Genomic DNA, 16,875 nt, shown 5'->3' with positions numbered 1-16,875 from the left:
AAGGAAAGGACAAAGCTTTTCCATGACAAGTCCATTAATCGCAAACATTTCGAGCCGGGACATAGGGTTTTGCTCTATCATTCACGATTGAAATTATTTCCAGGAAAATTGAGGTCAAGATGGATAGGTCCGTTTGTTGTGTTAAAAGTCTTTGAACATGGAGCGGTTGAAATTCAAAGTGAAGAAACAGGGCAAGTCTTTAAAGTCAATGGGCATCGATTGAAACCTTTCTATGAAGGTTTTAATGCAAACATCTTAGAAGTCATTCAATTGGATGCCCCGGTGTACTGAAATCAAGAAGGAAGCACGTCTCGCCAAAGACGTTAAAAAAGGGCATTTTTGGAAAACTAAAGTTTTCAACTTTTCTATTTCCGAATAAATGTCGTGGTTGGTTCATTTTTTGGATTTAACATCTTTTCTTCTTCCTTATTGAGACAAAAAGAATGTTGGAGTTAAGGGCCCAGTGTTCGTAATGGTGAAAGAGCAAAAAGAATGTTGGAATATGTCAAGCCAGCACACGCGGTCTGCGTGTACTCGAGTATCCGTCTGCGTGTTTATTAACACGGACCGTGTGTAGTTCCTCAATCGCCCGTGTCCATTATCAGGAAACAGAAGAGTTTCAGCTCAACCCACGTGGTCCACGTGTACTCGAGTATCCGTCAGCGTGTTTATTAACACGGACCGTGTGTAGTTCCTCTATTGTCCGCGTCCATTAACCGAGAACAGAAGAGATCCAGTAAAGTTGATGCGGTTCGCGTGTCATCGTAACCTTGTCCGCGTGTTTATTAAAACGGACCGTTTGTGGGCAGGAGTAGACCGCATGTCGTGAAGGATAGATCAGAATAGCTATGGGCTAACCCACGCGGACCACGTGTACCCGACTCAGCGTCCGTGTGACTTGTTGACCAACTTTGACTCGTTTTTGACCAGGTTTGACCGCCATTAAACCCCCCTTATACCCAGCCGGCCCTTCCTTCTTCCCCACTTCTCCTTCTTCTTTTTCCCTAACCTCCATTAGAGAACCTTCATCTCCACCACTAAAGCTCACTTTCCCGTCAAACCGCCGATCGGAATTTCGCGAGACCACCGCCATTCTTCTCCAAATTCAGAGCTCTACAAACCCCACTAAAACAAAGGTCCGATCTATTACTGTATCTCAGGGCGCCATCACCATCCCATCGCCACTTTCCGGCCGATTTCTGGCCACCTCTCGCGATTCCACCACCACCATTGTACTCCTCTTGGGCAAGGCTACAAACCCCACCAAAAATATTTCCTAAAGCTCGCCGGAAAATTTCGCCGGAACTTCAAGCCATTGCCGGATTCGTCGGGTTTTCGCGGTAAATTGCTTCTCCCGGGATATTAAACAAAAGCTTAAAGCTTGGGGTGGAGAGTTACAAGATTGTCAAATCCCGAATTTTCGCGTGTAAACTTTGAACTTTCAACAAAAACGGGTATTTTCTTTCCTTTGTTTAATTGATCAAGATGCATGTCCGTTCATATGCTGTTGTATCAAATGAATTTAGGAATCCCTTCTTGCTTTGATTGTTGAATTGCTTTAGAAGTCCATAGGAAGTTAGTTGGTGATTTGGGGTTGACATATTGTTTGTTGAAATTGTGGTTCGTGTAGTGGTTATTTTTCGTGCAGGAAGTCCATGTCTACTTCTAGGAAGCGTCCGGCTGCTAGTCGAGGCAAAGCCCCGGCAAGAGATCAAAGCGATGCTCTCGATGTCCCAAGGTTTCGGGATGCCAAGGCAGCCGAAAACTACACAAAGAGCTTGCCTAGAAAAGTTGCATCTACCAAATTCGTGTGCAAGCCCACGCTTATATCACTTGGGGTTCTTGAAGGGGTCACCCTATTGTTCCGTAACATTGGGTGGGAAAACCTTCTCAACCTCATGGCGCACACTTACGAGCTCCCCACTAGAGAGTTTCTCGCAGATAGCGGTTACGACATCGAAAAAAGGAAAGCCGCATTCCAGCTTCTAGGGGACCGAAGGTACATCGATTTTGCAACGATAAATGACATCTTGGGCTTGCCTTCTTCAAATACATCCACGATTTTCGACGTCCTACCTGCTGAGTTCAATCACGAGAAATTCTGGACGGAAATCACCGGGGGTATCTTCTCGTGTGCCGTTCAGGATAAAGCAACATCTATCATCCACCCATGCCTCCGCATTGCCCATCGCATCTTGGTGTGTACAGTTTTTGCCCGCAAAGAAGCCGGCCAGGTCACCAAAAATGAACTCTTCTTCCTTTAGTGTATGATGAGGCGTGAAAGGCCGCCAATCCCGGACTTTGCTTCATTCTTTTTCCACAAATGTGCCCACATGAGATCCAAGACGTCCAGTGATATTTGCATTGGGGGATTTGTCACACTTTTGGCTCGCGGTCTTGACATCGAGCTCCCTGATGAATTCTAGCTTGTTGACAGCAAAAATCTTTTGGATGAGCGCGCCCTCATAAACATGCACCACATCCATCGCAGGAACAGGAGCAACTTCACTTGGTTTTGTCCTCAAGGGGTCGGGTATCTTGTTCTCCCCGACACCAACTTCACCTTCCACGATCGCACTCAGTGGAGGCTCGCGAGGACCATCACTCAGTCAGTCAATGAGGATGTGATGCAAGATCAAGATGATGACGAGATACCTATGGATGATGAGCCCACCCATGATCCACAGCACGCCCAGCCACAAGCCCCTCCCGGGTACTACCCGCTCCCCCCCCCCCCCCCCGAATTTTGTCGAGCGGTTCGAGTCGCTTTGTGTCTCAAACCAAATCATGTCCCAACAAATGCACCATATGTGGGGGTGACACCAATCCCAAAACCATTTTGAGAACGTCCCACTTCCGCCTCCCTATCCATACCCCCAACCCACCCATCCTTAACCCCCTCCACCTTACCCTTACCCCTACCCCCAATACCCGTATCCTCCTCCCGATCTCCCGGTTTAGGTACTTTCGCCTCGCCACAAGCATTGAGGACAATGCTTATTTCTAAGCTTGGGGTGGGGTATTCCTTTTTCTTTTTAATTTATCATGCATTTTAATTAGGTTGCATAGCATTTTAGTATAAATTGCATTCATTTTTTTAAGCCCCAAAAAGATTTTATTTTCTTCTTTTTCATCTTTTATTTTTGCATGACATTTAGCTTAGGGCATTAGCATTCATGCATTTTTGTTTTCTGTTTATTCTCACCTCTCTTGGATGCCATGAAATAGGTTCATAGTTATTGTATCATTATTGGTCCAGGATTTTGTTGCTATCACACCCATCGAACTGGGGCCACTAGCTGCAGCTTGGGATTTCATACTTGGGATCAGATGATGGTAGCTTAAAGGGGTAAGTGATCATGGACAGATAGTTTTCATGAAGAATTATGCATACAATACTAACGACTGTAGGATATACTATAACACTGAATGTCTTACCCTTGCGGTCATTACCGCCGAGAGGATCACACTTGACCATGTTAGAACCGTTAGGATGAACCACCGGTGCTTGTCCCCGAGTAGAATGTATATCCGGCCTCTTTACATCACCATATCTTTTTGCGATTTTCTTAGGATTTTATAGAGTCTTTTAGTCCATACTTGGACATTTTTATCTTTTTTTGTTTGAAGTTCAAAAAAAAAATTGTTTATAAAGGAGCTCACATTACATCTTTATGCTCCACACATGGTCATTTTCACACTTAGACCATTCGGATTATATTACTACCCTTCCGGTTCCACTTACACACTTTTGGGAACCAAATTTTGAGTAAAAGGGTTTTCTTGATTTTGATTGTTAGTACATTACCTTCAAGTATGTTGTATTTATTAAAAAAAAAAAAAGAATGGCGCCGCAACTATCTTAGGCAGGTGGCCGGTTAAATTATTGAACAAATTTTCCAACATCTCGGTCACTCGGCGTTTAATATTCATTTATTTAGGATTGTATATTTGTATATAGATTGAGTTGTTTCTTTTCGCAAATTGGTGATATTAGAGAGGCTGTTGAGTCGGATACTACAGGAGGTTCGGGCCAACGCTAAGTGAGCCAATTCCTACAACGGTGCCCGAGCGATTAAACCTAGCTACACATGAGAGAAGCCGGCAGACATGAGATCAGAGTGTGAACTTAAAGAAGAGCTCCATCCGAGCCCATCCAGTTGCTTTCTCCCTACTATAGATGTTATTCATTGTATGCATGTTCCATTGAGGCTGCGACTGACCATCCCTCCTTGCTCACCTAAAGGAGTTGTCCTGGCTGTGGTTTATGATCCCATTGTCATCGGATGAAAAAATTGTGAGATAACAGCGAGATCAATTCTGACCATGTTGACTAACGATGAACAGGTTCCATGGTTCTATCCATTCTTTTTATTTTTTGGGTAGTTCGTCCAAAGTTCATTTTAGTCTTGTCTTACTTGGGGACAAGTAAGGTTCAAGCTTGGGGTGATTTGATAGTTTCGTTTTTATTACTTCTTTTCATAGTTTATTTTTAGTTCAAACCATCTCATTTTAGTCAATCTTCATGCATATTTTCTCTTTTTTGTCATTTTTCTCCTTTACCGGGTGCTTTGTAGTCTTTTGAGCTTAATTGCAGGATTTACCGAAGACTATTTGTTATTGGAGGCTTAGAAGGATGCGGGACTCATGGAGACATGTGATTTGCTTGCAGACTTGAAGTGGTACGATTGGGCTAGGTGCTTGCGTAAAAGAAGAAATCAATTTGGATCTAATTTATGGGCAAAGATGATGACGAGGCGGCGCGGAATCGAGCTACAAAAAAATTTGAGGAGTATTGGGTCAATCATTAGAAGGCTTTGGAATGGCAAATGGGTCTTAAAGAGTTATGATTATGGGTTGAAGTTAAAGAAATGAAGATTGGGCTTAAATGCATGTTAAATGGCCCAAGTTTCACATTCAGCGTGACCTACGCGGTCCGCGTGAATTGTGCTGAGTTGTTTCCGGGTTTTGACTTGTTGACTCTATTTGTGGAAGTTTGGTGGGTAGCTTTTGGTCCCTTTTTGAATCCGGAAATTGTCTCTCTTTAGCTGGAGATTGGAGGCTCATTTGAGGGGGACTTGAAGAACATACTCCACATTTTTCTCTCTAAGAAGCTTTGGGAAGATTTGAAGAATATGTGGAAGATTAGTGTAATTTCCTTTCATCTTGCATCTAAGACAATGTTTGGTATCACTAAACTCTATTGTTTTTCTTTTACCTTGGATATGCTTGGCTAAATTTTCATTTGGTTGATTAGGGCTTGACCCATGGATGATTATTTTGCTTTGAAGATTTATTATTACATTGTGTTTGAAGTTTATGGGAATGTTTTCTAGTTAAACATCTTGTTGTGTTTATTTATCTTTGATTATGAGCTTGGATGAATGAATGCTTGTTTTTGTTGACTAATTTCTTGGTTAAGTAATGGACCTTCAAATTAGCAAGAAACAAATGTTTTATATGTTTGTTTTCATTCCATTTAAACCATGGAAATATTTCCTCCATAATGATAATGTAAGCATTTGATTATCTTTTGGATTTGGTAACTCTTACAACTTAAAGCTAATTGATTTTCACAAGATTTTATGCTTCATTGATTTTGTGACTTCAATTAAGGAAATGTGTTAAGAGCTCCTCTAACCATTTTCATGTCTAAGAAGAGTGGAGGCAAATTGTGCTTATGAATTGCTATAGATAAGTTAAACCAATTCACAAGTGTTAGTCCATTAAGTCTAATGATAAGTCAATTATATCATCCATGAGGTGTACCCCAAAATCAACCAATTCCACTTCTTTGAGTTTAATCCAATCTTTTACTTGTTTGCTTGTCATATTTTCAACCTAGCTAGTTTTTAATTTTTGTCAAACACTCGAAAGAACTAAACACTCCCCCCATTTTATTTCCATTGTTATTTTACAAGTATTTTTACAAAGAGATTTTTCATAGAGTTATAAATTGAACTAGTCTCCGTGGATTCGACCCCTTTACCACTGTACACTGTTTTAGAGTGTAATATTTAGGGTTAAAAATTTTGTTGGCCTCGACAACCACGAGGACTTAATCTCCAAGACCTAAGCACATATAGACTTTGTTTGCCAATAGGGATTGCGTGCCTTAGAACTTATCAGGTCTTGAAACTTGTGGGATAAGGAGATTTATTGAAGGAGGTGGAGGAAGTGAAGTATGATTTCCAGTCCCACTAATGCACAACAAATGGATTGATCTTTCACCTTGGTTGCCATTTGGGATATCATCTTCATTAGGAAGCTTGTTCCTAAAGATTTGGGAAGACCATAGCTGTCCAAACTAGACATCTATAATGGGAGAAATTCAAGTTAGTTGATTTAAAGTCCTTAATATAACACCCAATATGAAATATTAAGGCTAGGATCCAACAACCTATTCATAACTGGAAGAGGCATGCCGTAATCCAAGTTATAAAATAGTTGAAGGTAGGTAAATGACGATTTACCAATTTCCACCAAGAAAAACGAAATTTAATTAAGTTTTAATTGGATTTGAAACTCCTAGATCTTTTGAGATACATTGAACTTTCAATGGCATGTTTGAATCTCGATTGTGCCCTCTCAAGTTTGTGACTGGGATGCCGAGGATCACAAACAAGGTGTGAATAACCATACAAATTGACTTGGTAGCCTTAACTTTATCACCTAATCGATGTGCCGGTTAGCCACACAGCTCCACCAATCTATAATAAGGTCAAGTTACCCCTTGCCACACTTACTAGTTCTTGTTAGTGTGTCGGTTAACCACACACGCTCCACTAACGACTTGGTAAGGTACAAAGTGTAATTTTATGGGTTAGCACCAAATTCACATTTTCCTAAAGTAACTAAGATTGGGAATTATTAAGGTATAGTTACTTTATAATTTCATTATACTTTTAATGAGGATTAAGGTCTTATCCTACCTTTTTCGGCTAACGACCCTCCACCAGTCAAGGAAGCGGTGGGTGAGAGTGGACACCCATTAAACGCCATTTTATAGGCAGTAACCTTATACCCCCTTATAGACCGGCTTCGTGAATGAGGCATACTAACGGTAAGAATGACATATTCTTATACATATCTATATAATAAAATTATAATAATAGTATAAGTGTTGATTTTTAAACTTTTTAAAAATCTAAGGTTTAATTTCGAATTAAAGTATTAAAGTGTAAGACTTTTCAAATTCCAAAACTTGAGGGCAAGATTTGAAACTATTCCAAGTATCTTTAATTTGTAACTTATGAGTTTTAATGGTTCATAAAAATGAAGACTCTTCATTTTATGAAACCTCTCTAGTTCTTTAATCACAATTTAAAGAAGTGACTTTTGGTTATCCATAACTTGAGGACCAGTTATGGACACCATCATTGCCATTAAGATCATGAATTAAACACACATGGAGGTTACACATAATTCCTATCATCTTCTAAAACTCATAAGAACACAAATTCATGTCAAGCAATTTCAAGAAATCATATAAACATATACAATACTTGAAAATTGATAAAAGTCATGTAAAATGGGTTAACATAATCATTATCATTTTGAAAAACAGATTTTACAAGTCCAAAACAGATTGGGATAATGATTTTAATCCATTTCCAGCAACAAATATGCATATCAACAATTTCAAGAATCACAAATAAACCATATAAAACTTGAAATTTTGATAATAACCATTTATTTGGATGAGAATAAACATTACCATAACATCAAAATCAAGTTTTGAGAACAAAAACACTTTGTGGTAATGATTCTAATCCAAAACAGGCCAAAAACAATTTTTTTTCACTGAACAGTCACCACCTCGTGGTAAAATATACCACCTCGTGGTAAACTGGCAGATTCCAAAAAAAAAAAAACGATTTTTCTTGCAAATTGCATCAAGTATACAGAAAACAATCCTAGGCTCTGATACCACTGATGGGTTTTGAGCATTCTAACACTTCCTAAATGTACATGCAACCCTAATAACCTTGAATCTATGTTTTCTCTATATACATGCAAATTTCTTTTTCAAGGTTATTTCCTAACTAGCATGGCATGGAGAATATATAAAACATAAAACTAGTAGAAATACATACCTTGTTGTTGCTTGGATTCCTTCAAGACTTTATGAGCCTATCACCCTAAATGTTGTGCCTCAAATGCTTCACACAGCACCACAAAACTTGGAATAACTTGAGAGAATACTTCCTACACTTGAAAATCGGTTATGCCCTCTCTAGAAACACTCTAGTGCCGATTTTGCATGCTATAGGGTTTCTTTTATAGTGTGTCATAATTAGGAGTTACAAATGTAAACCCTAATTGTCATGACTCTTCATTTCTCATGACCCATGGGTTTGTAACTCCCATGGACTATCTATGGAGCTCCATATGGTTATAACCAAACCCATAAACCATGGATCATTAATCCACCACAAAAGAATTGATGATTGTCATAATCAACCCTATATATTTAATTAGTCTCACTTTGATCACCAAATTAATACTAGATTAATAGTTGATCAATACTAATTAAATAATACTATTATTAATATATTAGAACTTATAATATATTAATAATCATAAGTGCCTTATTCTCTCATCTAGTCTATCCAAGTATTTCAATGCCATGCAACCCAAATGGACCATGCCGGTCGGGTCAAGTTCATACCAAATAATGTTATGGACTTAGACACTATATCCAACATATGTGTATGTGGTATTTTAGGGGAAAACTCGCTAAGCTTCGTGCTTACAGATGTTGCTGAGCAGCACGACGAGCACTTGCAAACGGTGCTAGAGACCTTGAGGAGGGAGAGGTTGTATGCCAAATTCTCCAAATGTGAGTTCTGGTTGGACGAGGTGCAGTTTTTAGGGCACATCGTCAACCAGAAAGGTAGATTGGTTGACCCAACCAAGATCGAGGTCGTGATGCGATGGGAGGTCCCGAGGACCCCATCTGAGATTCGAAGCTTTTTAGGCCTCGTGGGTTATTATCGGAGATTTATCCAGAACTTCTCCAAGATTGCAGTGCCATTAACCTTCTTGTTGAAGAAGAATGTCACTTTTCGATGGGGATCAGAGCAACAGTTGGATTTTGAGACACTAAGACGGAGATTATGTGAGGCTCCGATTCTCATTCTTCCCGAGGGTATGGATAATTTCATGGTTTACTGTAACGCTTCCATATCAGGTTTGGGAATTTTTATCATGCATATAGGACACGTGATTGTGTACGCTTCGAGGCAGCTGAAGCCTCGTGAGGTGAGTTATCCTACGCATGATCTGGTGTTGGGGGATGTGGTTTTTGTCCTCAAGATATGGAGGCATTATCTATATGGGTTTAGGTTTACTATCTACACTGACCACAAGAGTTTGAGATACTTGATGGATCAGCCAAATTTGAAAATGTGGCAATGGATATTGTTGGATGTGGTAAAGGATTATGACTGCGAGATCTTGTACCACCCTGGGAAGGCCAAAGTGGTGGCCGATGCCTTGATCTGCAAGGAAATAAGTACACCTATAGGGGATATATGTATGAGGATTGTTATCATTTCTCCTTTGTTAGATTTAATCAAAGAGGCTCAGGTGGAGGGGTTGAAAAAGGAGAATTGGAAGGATAAGAAGATTAGAGGACATATATCGTTATTTGACAAAGACAGTCGAGGTTTGTTGACTTAGTGTGGTAGAGTTTGGGTTCCAACTATCGGTAGGGTGCGGCAGACAGTTCTAGAAGAAGCTCATAAGTCAAAGTTTTCGATTCATCCAGGTGCCACAAAGATGTATCGAGATATGACGTTGAGTTATTGGTGGCCATGTATGAAGAGGGAGATAGCATGGTTTGTTGAGCGGTGCTTGACTTGGAGGAAAGTCAAGGCCGAACACCAGAGGCCCCATGACAAGATGCATCTGTTACCCATTCCCATGTGGAAATGAGAGGAAATTACCATGAATTTCATCTCGAAGCTGCCAAGGATGACGTGTGGAGTTGATTCTATTTGGGTTATCGTGGATAGATTAACCAATAGCGCTCAGCTCATACCAATCGTCGAGAGTATATCTGTTGAGAAGCTAGTTGACATCTAGATTCGGGAGGTGGTGGTTCGACACAGGGTGCCAGTTTCAGTAGTTTCAGATCGTGATGTTCGTTTTACTTCTAGATTCTCGAAGAAATTTCATGAGGTGTTGGGTACTCAACTGCACTTCAGAACAATATATCACCGACACACTGATGGACAGAGTGAGCAGATAATTCAGACACTCGAGGATATGCTCTGGGTATGTGTATTGGATTTTGGAGAGAGTTGGGATACTTACCTTCCACTGGCTGAGTTCTCCTACAATAACAGTTATCATGTCAATATTTACCGACCACCGTTTGAGATGTTGTGTGGGAGGAGGTGCAGGACCCAAGTTTGTTGGGGAGAGGTTGTTCATTGGGTCATGGGGATCAACGAAGTGGTTCTTAAGACCACAAAGCTGATTTAGCAGGTGTGCGACAGGATGTGAGTCTCACAAAGCCGATAGAAGAGTTATGCTGATCGGTGATGTTCGGACCTCGAGTTCCAGGTGGGGGACATGGTGTTGCTGAAGGTGTCACCTTGGAAGGGTGTCATCTGGTTTCGAAAGCGGGGCAAGCTGGCCCCCCGGTTTATCACTCCCTTCAAAATTATCGCCCGCGTGAGCAAAGTTATATACCGACTGGATTTACCTGATGAGCTCAGTCAGATCCATAATAATTTCCACGTGTCTTAGTTGCGAAAGTATGTAGTCGATGATCCGACAGTGATTTCCTTGGATGATATTCAGGTGGATGAGCACCTGAACTATGTGGAGAGGCCGATTGCGATTCTTGACAGGAAGACCAAGACTTTGCATAATATGGTGGTGAACCTGGTGAAGGTGCAATGACAGCACCGAAAGGGATCTGAGTGGATGTGGGGGATGAAGGACAAGATGAGGGAGCACTACCCATATTTGTTTATAGCAGCGACCTTCGAGGATGAAGTCTAATTCAAGTGGGGGATATTTGTAACATTCAGTCCAAGTACGAATCATTTTTTCTTGTTCCTTAATTCTTTTGAGGATGAACACGACATGTTGTGGCATCAACACGATGTGGCGTGTCAATTTGTATCACAAGATTTAATTGACCCAATACGGCTTGTTCTTGAGGAAAAACGATGTGGTGGGTGCAATTAGTGAAAACCCTAATTTTCGGGCCTTAGACCCTATTTAAGGAACATTAAGGCTAGGGTTCCAGCTTCCATCTCTCATACAACCTCAGAAACCCCAACCCTAGACTCCATTGAAGTTGTGAGCTCATTTTGGTGCACTTTTGTGATTTTAGAAGGAGAACGAAGCATTTGGTGAGTTGACTCCATGGAAGGCCTTGTTTCTTCTGCTAAACTCATCTATTGGACCTTGGTGATTGCACAAGACTCAACCTTTTCTTGTCATGTTGATAGATCCCTTGCTTTTGTCCCATTTTGTTCATGTTTTGGGTGGATTTAAGTGATGGTATCTCATAATTTTTGAAACTTTATGAATCCACAGGTCAAGGTGGTCTAGTCGTGTCTTGGATTTGGACTATAATCAAGTTTTGATGTCATGCATGGAGATTTAGGCGATAAACCCTCATTTTGACCTAATATGGCTTTAAGACATGCTTGGACATGCATGTCTAAAGCACCAACTTTTAGGTTAGTTTTGGTATTAGAATCACTTTTGGAAAAGATTAATTTTGAACTCTATGGAATAAGTGCTTATTAGATAAGTTCTTGCATTATTAAGCCTTATGGGACTTAGAGATTTGGGGTTTGGACCTTGTGGGTGGTCCTAATGGATAAAGTCAGAAACTTTATCCTTCTAGATCACATTTTCGACTAGATCTGAGATTTAGAGTCCTTGGAATCGAAGAAAACAGCTTAATGTATTAAGCTGTTGGAATCTCAGCAAACACGACGTGGTGCAAGGTCACCACGGCGTGGCGACTGAAGTTTTCCCAACTGTTTGGTTGCTTGTGGGCCACGACATGGCCAAGGTCCACCACGACGTGGTGGAGTCAACAGTGACTGTTAACTTTGACTTTGGGATTTTGAACTAGATCTTGACTATGTTTGACCTAGGGGTATTTTGGGTATTTTGAATTATAGACTGAGTTTTGGTTACTGTTATTTGTAAAGGTTACCGGTAGAGTCGGTTTTCGGAGCAGCTTGTGATTCAACTTTTCATCTATTAGTGAGTGAGTTTTCTCAACATATCAGTGGGTCGAAGGCACCAATGACGACCCATTATGTGTGATATAGGATGCTAGTTGTTTCTGTGATATGTGTATGAAAGACCAGGACCTGACCCCTGACAATTGTATGAAAGACTAGGATCTGACCCATAACACTTGTATGAAAGACCAGGATATGGCCCATGACATTTGTATGAAAGACTAGGATATGACCCCTGTCAAAGACCATGATCTAGCCCCTGGAACTTGTATGGAAGACCGGGATTTGGCCCTCGACATTGCAAGGGAAAACCATGATTTGGCCCATGGCAGGAAGTACTTGTAAAAATATGATATGGCCCATAGCATTCACTTATTTATATATGGCATGTGGTATTTTGGGGAACTCACTAACCATTGTGCTTACACTTTATGTTTATGGTTTTAGTTACTTCTAGTACTAAGGACAAGGGCTCGATGTGATGACACAACATTCTCTCCTCAAGATTTCCACACTTTTTGATATTACTACACTTATAGAACTTATATAATGCATTGAGTTTAATTTACTTGTACGGTCGAAGTGCATGATTTTGATAGAAATGTCTCTTTTACAAACATTGACGAAAGCTAAAATATTATTAGTGATTCGTGATTTATCACTTTTAAATGGTATAGTTCACTTTTCATCATTTTTTAGCAATGCATTGAAATTTATAAAGTTTAATGTATTGTCAATTTTTTTTTTAAATTTATTATTTAATTTTTACAATGCATTGAACTCTATAAATTCAATAAAATATATTTAGAAAAAGATATAACAAAGTTTGTTTTTTCATTGGACATTTCAATAGGTATTGAACTCAAAATTTATAAAATGTCAATTATAATATGAGTTATGACTACGATTAAAGGTGTGTTTGACACGGAGCATTTGAGAGTGTTTGAGAGCTTGTTGTTTCCAACGTTTTACAAAAGATCCCGTTTTGAACAAAAACCATCGTTTGACACTGCAATTTTATAGTGTTTAGTTTAAACAAAACGCTCTAGATCCAAAAGCTATCTCACGTAACGTTTAACAAAATGCTACCAACTATCAGTTGCTACCTGTTACTTGCTACTTGTTAGTTTTGCCGAACACGTCAATTTGAATTATAATACGACGATGATTGGATTTGATATATTAAATTACAGCTAAATATTCCAGCTTATTCGGTTATTCCATTAAATAATATTAGTGCAGATGCTCTTAGGTTGAATAATGCGTGTGGCGATTATTAACTTAAAAACTAAATATATAATTGTTTTATTATTTTAATATAATTGTTACTTATGAAATCCTCCTTAATAAATGAAGGTTTTTTTGCCACATGTCAATTTCTCGTGAGTTTTGACACTTGTCATTTTGTGGTATTTTTGAAGTAAATATTATCCATTTGTCAATTTTTAGTTTGTTACAATTTTTAAAATTAAAGTCATATATTTATATATGTAAAGTATTAAATATAATATATATGATATTAAATTGCAATAAATATGTTTATTCCATTTTTTATTTTAAAATTGTACATTAAAAAATATTTTTTATTTATACTTTAATTTAATGTTTAATTTTTTTTAAATCAGCCCGTGTAATACACGGGTCTCACACCTAGTAAAGAATATACGTCGGCTACCATTTTGGAGTCAGTTGCTCATAAAATAAGTATGACTTAATAGTCCAACTAATTGTTTATACTAAAGTTGAATCTCTCAAATCCATTTGATTATTATATTCATCTACTTAAGAATACAGTCTCTCAAACTTTGCCGTATCACCCGGTTTCAATATTTTATCACAACATAACACCCCTTAATAAGTTACCCTTCTCTAATCTCTTCCTCTTCTCTGAATCTGAATTTTGGTTTTCTGATTGCCAATTAGTTGATTATGGATTACACAATACTCATTCTCTATTTTCCGATTTTAATTTTCTGAAATAGCTGGTGGTTCTCTCTCTGAATTGTTTGGTGAATGGCTCGGATTTTGTATAAACTTGGAAGTACAGTACAACGCCTACAACGCTTTAACGGATTCAGAATCGGAACTCGACATTCGACAGGACGACAACTCCTATTTTTAATACATGTAAGTCTAATTTTTTAATCTGTGAACTATTTGTCTATTTTGTTAAGAGTATGCAATGGAATATGATTTATTGATTTTGATTAAATAAACTTCTGTAATGTTGATTTTGTTATGAATGATTAATCAGATTTGAAATTTTAGATAATAAGATATGAAATAATTTTTCTAATTTCTCTGTTTAACTGTTTTTTATGTTCAAATAATCAGATTTGAGATTGCTCAAAGATTATTAACAGCTAAGCAGGTTACAGCCTACAAGTAATTTCTTTTCAAAAAAAATAAACTATTTTCTGTGATTTTGCTAAATTCGAATTTTCTGATATTTAAAGATTATTTTGTATTTTTAATCTTCTGATTTCTCATTGCTTTGGGTTCAAAGGATCATACATACTATAAAGCTAACATTTTTTCTTGAATCTCATGCATTTGAAACCCCCTTTTTTAACTTCCTTTCACCACATTCATTTGAAACTTCCATGACTTTTCAATTTCTTTACAATAATATTATAAATAAGTTAAATAATGTTCTATAAACAATAAAGGGTGTTTTATTACAATGTCTTCATCCCACATCGATGGTGAGCGTAAAAAGAGAATGTTTCCTCTTCTATAAATAGGAAATATTATGAAATGTTTCAAAGGGACCAAACCATGAGAAGTTCCTCATGCCTACCTTTGTAGGATTTTGAAGGTATTATTTGGTGAGATTGTCTATATTGACAAGTTTCTAGTTAACTTTTAGAATTCCAAAATTGGTTTTGAACCGAATTTTTTTAGGTTTAAACCGTGTTTCAGTTAAAAAAAATATATGTAGTTGGGTATATTGAGTTAAACCAGAGTTGGATCATTTTGGACCGATAAATGAATCATTTTCCTTTCACAACAAACATTTGAAACTCTCATGATTTTTCAAATTATTTCTAATAATATTATAAATAAGTTACATAATTTTATATAAATATAAAAAAGCATCTACCTAAACCTAAAATTATAACTGTTTGAAAAACCATTTTGATTCAAAGGCACGAAATATATACAAACTGGGTTTCACTAGAAAAAAACATGTAGTTTGGTATATTTAGTTGAATCGGTCCGATTTTGATCTATTTGGACCATAAAAGAAGCATTTTCCTTTCACTACATACATTTGAAACTCTTACGATTTTTCAAATTGTTTCCAATGATATTTTAAAAAAAGGTACATAATGTTATATAAATATAAAAAACATCTACCTAAAAGTAAAATTATAATTGTTTGAAAATACGATTTGATCAAAAGCACGAAAAATATACGCAAATTATATTATAAATGAATTCTTTTTATAATGAACTTTTGAATCTTGAAAATACATATAAACAAGCTTTCTATATTAAGTACCTAACTGAATTTATGATTTTAGAATTGAACAAAAAGTTATTCAATAAGAACTTACTTTTTTGGATAACAATTACGAGATTATAGAAAAATGGAATTATTGAACAATAAAGAAAGGGCAAACAAGAGAAATAGTGTTTTATTAAATAAGTTGAATAATGTTTTATTAACAAGAAAGTGTGTTTTATTACAATGTCTTCATCCCATATCGATGATGAGAGTAAACAAGAGAACGTTTCATCTTCTATAAATAGGAAATGTTGTGAAATGTTTCAAAGGGACCAAACCATGAGAACTTCCTTATTCTTACCTTTTTTGGATGTTGAGGGTATTCTTTGGTGAGATTGTCTTTATTGGCAATTGTCCATTTAAGTTTTAAAATCCCGAAAATGGTTTTGAACAAGATTTTTTTAGGTTCAAACAGAGTTTCAGTTGAAAAACCGTTATGTAGTTTGGTATATTGAGTTGAATCGGTCTGAGTTTGATCAATTTGGACCGATAAAGGAAGCATTTTTCTTTCAACACATACATTTGAAACTCCCATGATTTTTCAAATTGTTTCTAATAATATTATAAATAAGTTATCTAAACATAAAATTATAATTTTTTGGAAAATAAATTTGATTCAAAAACACAAAATATATACAAACCGGGTTTCAATAGAAAAAATGTTATGTAGTTTGGTATATTAAGTTGAATTGGTCCGAGTTTGATCAATTTGGACCGATAAATGAAACATTTTATATTCACCACATACATTTGAAACTCCCATGATTATTCAAATTGTTTATAATAATATTATAAGTAACCTAATGTTATATAAATATAAAAAAAATCTACCTAAATATAAAATTATAACTGTTTGAAAAATCACTTTGATTCAAAAACACGAAATATATACTCGATTATATTTTATAAATGAATTCATTTTATAATGACATTTTGAATCATGAAAATACATATAAACAAACTTTATATATTACGTACCTAACTGAATTTATGATTTTAGGATTTAACAAAAAGTTATTTAATAAAAACTTGATTTTTTTATAGCAACTTACGAGATTACTGAAAAATGAAACTATTGAACAATAAATTTTCTGGATATCGTTTTATTTTTATTATTTAATATTTTATTTAACAAGATGA

This window comes from Lactuca sativa, chromosome 8 (assembly GCF_002870075.4).
Source record: "Lactuca sativa cultivar Salinas chromosome 8, Lsat_Salinas_v11, whole genome shotgun sequence".
Lineage (NCBI taxonomy): Eukaryota > Viridiplantae > Streptophyta > Magnoliopsida > Asterales > Asteraceae > Lactuca > Lactuca sativa.
This window is presented reverse-complemented; position numbering follows the sequence as displayed.